Consider the following 6000-nt stretch of genomic DNA (forward strand, 5'->3'; position numbering starts at 1 on the left):
ACAGCCTGCTTCACCGTGGTCCTCACCACAGGTTGCAGGCTCCGGTGCCAGGAGCACCTCTCCCCCTCCCTCTTCACCAACCTTGGCATCTGCAAGGCTGTTTCTCATTCCTCCCTCTCTCCCAGCTGCTCTTCTGCAGCAATTTTTTGTTTGTTTGTTTGTTTGTTTGTTTTTTAACCTTTCTTAAATCTGGCCTCACAGAGGCACAAACAACAGCTCTTCTTGGCCTGGCTGTGGCCAGCAGCGGGCCTTTCTCTAACATGGCGCAGTTTCTGGATTCCTCTCACAGAACCCACCCTGATGGCTCACCCGCTACCAAAACCTTGCCACGTAAACCCAGTACATGAGGCAAGAGAACTCAGAAATGCTTTGAAAGAGATTTATAGCAGCATGACAGAACATGGCACCTCCTAGTACAAAAAAGACGGCTCTACATGAAATGATCGGTTGGCAGATTGAAAACAAACAGAAGAATGTGCTTCTTCACATGTCAGGCACGGATCTGTCGGTCTGGCTGAAGACATGGTAGATGCCAAAAAGTGCCTCATTGTAGAAAACACCAAAAGCTGCACGATGAAGAAGTCCTCAAGGGCCGTAGTGAAGAAAGCACCCAAAGCTGCAAGATGAAAAACTTCTCAGGGCTTTTAATGAGAGAAAAAAAACAAACAAACAAACAAACAAAAAAAAAACAACACCAAATGTTAGAAGATGAATCACTTCTCAGGAACAACAAGGTGAAAACAACACAAGTGGCATGATGAAGCTCTCCTCAGGGAAAACATGGTGAGGAGAACCCCAAAGGCTGGATGGTGCAGAACTCTTCAAGGCCGAGTAGAAGAAAACACCAAAATCTGCACGATGATGCATTCCTCCGGACAAACCCAGCTCCCTCAGCCGCTCCTAGTAGGACTTGTTCTCCAGGCCTCTCACCAGCTTCGTCGCCCTTCTCTGGACTCGTTCGAGCACCTTGATGTCCTTCTTGTAGCGAGGGGCCCAAAACTGAACACAGTACTTGAGGTGCGGCCTCACTAGAGCCGAGTACAGGGGGATAATGAGAAAATGAATGAGAAAAAAAAAAAAAAACACCAAATGTTAGAAGATGAAGCACTTCTCAGGGGCTGGAAGGTTAAAACAACACCAAAATTGGCATGAAGAAGCTCACCTTAGAGTGAAGAACCCCATAGGCTGGATGGTGCAGAACTCCTCAGGGCCGCAGTGAAGAAAACACCACAAACTGCACCACAAAGCTCTCCTCTGGGGCCGAAGTGAAGAGAACCAGAAAAGCTGCATAATGAAGAACTCCCCGGGGGCCACAGGGAGAAGAAAACACAAAAAGCTCCACGAAGAATTTCTCCTCAAACGCCACAGTGAAGAAAACACGACGAGCTGAATAGTGAAGCCCTCCTCAGGGGAAACGTGGTGTGGGGAAAACCCCCAAAAGCTGCACGATGAAGAGCTCCTCAGCGATGTAGTGAAGAACACACCAAAAACTGCTCAAGAAGGCACTCCTCAGAGGCTGCAGTGGAGAAACACCGAAAGCTGGACGATGAAGAACTCCTAAAGTGGAAACGTGGATCCCAAGCAGCTGAATGATGAAGAACTCATGGGCCGCAATGAAGAATACACCAGAAGCTGCACGCAGACACACTCCTCAGGGCCTAGAATGAGAAAAAAAAAAAAAAAAAAAAAAAAAAAAAAAAAAAAAAACCACCAAATGTTAGAACATGAATCACTTCTCAGGGGCTGGAAGGTGAAAACACCACCACAAGCGGCATGATGCAGCTCTCCTCAGGGAAAACATGGTGAGGAGAACCCCGACGGCTGGATGGTGCAGAACTCTTCAAGGCTGGGTAGAAGAAAACACCACAAGCTGCACGATGAACTCCTCAGGGCCGTAGTGAAGAAAACACCAAAATCTGCATGATGACGCATTCCTCCGGAGTCCCAAAGTGAAGAGAACCCCAAAAGCTGCACGATGGAGAACTCCTCAGGGACCACAAGGTGAAGAAAACACAAAAAGCTCCACGAAGAATTACTCCTCAAGTACCACAGTGAAGAAAATGCAAAAAAGCTGAAAGATGAAGCACTCCTCAGGGGAAACGTGGTGTGAAGAACCCCAAAAGCTGCACAATGAAGGCATCCTCAGTGGAAATGCAGTGAAGGAAACACAAAAAGCTGGACGCAGAAGCACTCTGCAAGTCGCAGTGAAGAAAACACCATAAGCTGCTTGAGAAAGCACTCCTCAGAGGCTGCATTGGAGAACCACCAAAAGCTGAATCATGCAGAACTGCTCAGGGTTGCCATGATAAGAACACCGAAAGCTGCACGACGACACCCTTCTGCGGGGTCACACAGTGAAGACAACACCAAGAGCTGCACACAGGAGCACTCCTCAGGGGCCACAAGCAGCCCAAAGGCCGTGCCTTGCCTGTGCGCCACCATCACTGGAGTGCCACAGCCCCAGCACACCCAGCACCATGTCACCCACCCTGCCCTGTGACACCTCTGCTCCATCATAGCCAGGCACCGCCCCATTGGCCGCCTGCCTTGGCGCCTCAGGGCACAGCCAATAGCGAGGCCGCTGGCGCTTGTTGCTAGGCAGCATGGAGCTGTGGCACCCAATGGGCGCCAGGAGGTCGCAGGGCGGGGCTGGCCTCCCAGGGCTGAGGCCTGGCGCAGTGGCTGGCAGGAGCGATGAGGCTTTCCTGACACCACCTCCAGCTCTGCCTCGCCTTGCCCCCGGCCCTCCATGAGGCACGTTTTGGCGCTAGGAGTACACAAACTGCTCCAGCAAGGTGGCGGCAGCGTTGTGCAGGGCACACTGACACTGCCCATCAGTCAATCCCTCCTCTGTCCCCGGTGACACAGAGTATACTGCCCACTTAGCTGTACTGCCCACAGACATGAAACTGGGTCCTCAGTGTCCTCAAAAAGTACAAACCAAAGCCAGTTCTGTTGACACAGCCCACAGGACTAAACTCGGTTAAACCATGCACCGTGAGAATGCCAGTCTCTTTCTTCCTCACCCAAACTGCCCAGTGCCATGTAGCTTTTGCATCAGCTTCTTGCAGAACTGGATCTTCAGTGTTCGTACAGCTCTGCAAAGCTTCCGCTGTGCAAACGTTTGAGTCTGTGGACTGTGGAAGGACCAAGGCCCTACTATGCAACTCGCCGTTTGATGTCGTCTTCAATACCAGGGGTTCTTATCAATGCAAGCCAGGTCTAGAAAGACTGCATCTTCCACTTTTCAATTGTTAGGGGTAATCCAAGTGTTAGAAGACTGTGAAAACATTGTATTAATGGAGCTGTTACTCCAATAGGTTAAACAGAAGATAGAGAAACCTAGGCACTGCGGGGCTTGTTTCACAGAATTGTAGGGTTTGGAAGGGACCTCCAGAGATCATCGGGTCCAATTCCCCGGCCAAAGCAGGTTTCCTAGAGCAGGTTGCACAAGTAGGCGTCCAGACAGGGCTTGAATATCTGCAGAGACTCCATAGCCTCCCTGGGCAGCCTGTTCCAGTGCTCCGTCACCCTCACCGTGAAGAAGTTCTTTCATGTAGTGGTGCGGAACTTCCTGTGCTCCATTTTGTGGCCACTGCCCCTTGTCCTGTCCCCACAGACCACTGAAAAGCGGTTGGCCATATTCCTGTGTTATAAATGAGGTCTCAACTCAATCTGAATTTTGTAATATTTATAAAACATATTTCTAAAAGGTATAAAAGGCAAGTAAACAGCACTGGGTGTGCGGGGAGTCTACACTCCACCAACACGCACACACAAACATCAAACATTTTAAATATATATAACATTGCTTTACATACTAAACCCGAGTATGCCTATACATATGTACAATCAGGAAAGGTAACAAACAATCCTTTAAGTTCCATGACTTAACAGTCTCCATTTTCCATTCCTTTTCTTGATTACTAACAAGTCTCCATTTTCCATTCCTTTTGAACAATATGTCTCACTTTAAGTTGTCAAGCAACTCAGTCTTCAGGCCTTTTGTATTCCGTTCTTTCCGGATCGAAGAAAAGCATACCCATCTCCTTTTCAAGGCCAATAAGGCCTGGGTCAAAAGGCACGTCCAGGTCAGCAGGGGGCGTAACAGCAAAAGCCTTCGATGGCTGTAGCAGCAGAGGGGCCCATGGCGTAGCAGTCGGATCGGTAAAGGAGCCTGCAGCTCCCTCACTATCTGGCAAACCACATGCTTCTGACTGTGGTCCCACATGGCTCTTTAAGGCCTCAGAGACTGCTCGCCAGGTGCCGAGCAATCCCACTGCAACCTTGCCATTTTTAGTTGCAGAGTCCCACACCTTGACCTCAGTTTGGTTCCATATTTCAGGCTCATAAAGTGTCTGATTGTTAATAAGGAGAATGAGCTGTAAGGTTACCAGAACAGTTTTTGTTCCTAAGGACGTATGATTCCCCATAATGTGCAACTGCTTACCAGCGAGGGGCAGTTGTGTGCACAGGTCCGCTTCTCTCAGCTTGAGCTTCTCTCCAGCTCCAGTGCGCCGGTTTCCAGCAACTTTCAGTATGAGCTTCTCTGAGCAGTTTGCTGAGTTTGGCCAAACCTTCTTCATGAGGCAATCAAAGTGCCTGTTCCTGTCCTGGTCTCCATTCTGCTAGCTTGTTCCTTTTCACTTCTTTTTCCTGCTTCTTTTTTGATGTAACTTCATCGTGTTGCCTTTTTTCTTCTTCTTGAGGGCAGGCTCCTCTCTTATACCCTTCTCTCCACAGCAGTTCTTTTCAAAACAACTTTTCATTGGTCAAACAACTTTGAATGTAACAACAACAGCAAACACCCAGAAACATCCATGCCTTAAGGGCTGGAGAACAAGAGAACAAGAAACCGGAGACTGCATGGAGTCTTCTGAATTACCCTTCTTTGTTCCCTCTTAACTCTTTTACATTCCTAATGGCCTCATCTTTAAGAGTCTACTGTCATCATCAACCACGGGGCTTTCCGACCCCCATGGCCACACTCCCACATCTCCCCCTTCTTTATTAATATCAACCATCTTCTCAACATGAATTACCACTCCATATATAACATAAGGAAGTGAAATTCCAGCCAATACAGGATTAGGACAAGGACAGTATGTGTACAAGTGGCCAGAGATTGATCCATAAAGGGGCTGCATTTGTAAAGCCTCCTTTGAAAGTCATTGTGCAAAGAGCTGCCTTCCAATGTGTGTTTGAATGTGCTCTGAGGTAAGCATGTGACATATATAGACTGAAATCTAATAAAGGGTGGGGTAAATAAACAGGTTTTTTTACATCTCAACTTTCTACCTTTTAGCTTTCTGATTGCAATACCACGTTTCCATGAAGGCAGCAGTGCCCACCAGAAGCCCTGCAATCTCCCAAGAGCAGGACAACAGATGTTGTAGCATTCAAACAGGTTAGAAGGCAAAAGAAAACTTGAAAATTGTCAAGCATCCGTGCAGCACTCCAGCAACAAGGCCTAGCCAGGCAGGCCTGCAGCAAGGAATGTAACACATTTAGATGCCACTTTAATGCAACTGCCTTTATTTTAAGACACAAAGGCTTCACCTGAAGGCACTGTAAAAACCATTCAGCAGTATCACTGCTGTCTGTCACCTAATCTGAATCATTGCAGTCATCAGTGACTCTCTGCTGTAACTGGTACTTAATGGGCTGGAAAAATCGAGGGAAGTTTGATAGGCTCATTCTGCCTTTTCAAGTTCATACAGAACACAAAAGACACAATATTTAATCATATTTCCAGTGTTTCTGTAGTTTCTGAAGGAGAAAAACAAGTCTTACTATACTATTACTGTAGCGTATTTTCTTATGAGCATATTTTATGGCAAATAGTTTTTTTTTTTTTTAATGTTCAGTCATTTATGAATCATTATGCATGCACTTTTTTGAAGACATACATGGGAATGTGTACACATTTATGATTTCTTTTAAAATCTGAAGTACTTAAGCCAGTTTTTGATGTCTCTGCTTCGTTTGAAACACCATTAT

The sequence above is a fragment of the Aythya fuligula genome, chromosome 2, assembly GCF_009819795.1.
Source record: "Aythya fuligula isolate bAytFul2 chromosome 2, bAytFul2.pri, whole genome shotgun sequence".
Lineage (NCBI taxonomy): Eukaryota > Metazoa > Chordata > Aves > Anseriformes > Anatidae > Aythya > Aythya fuligula.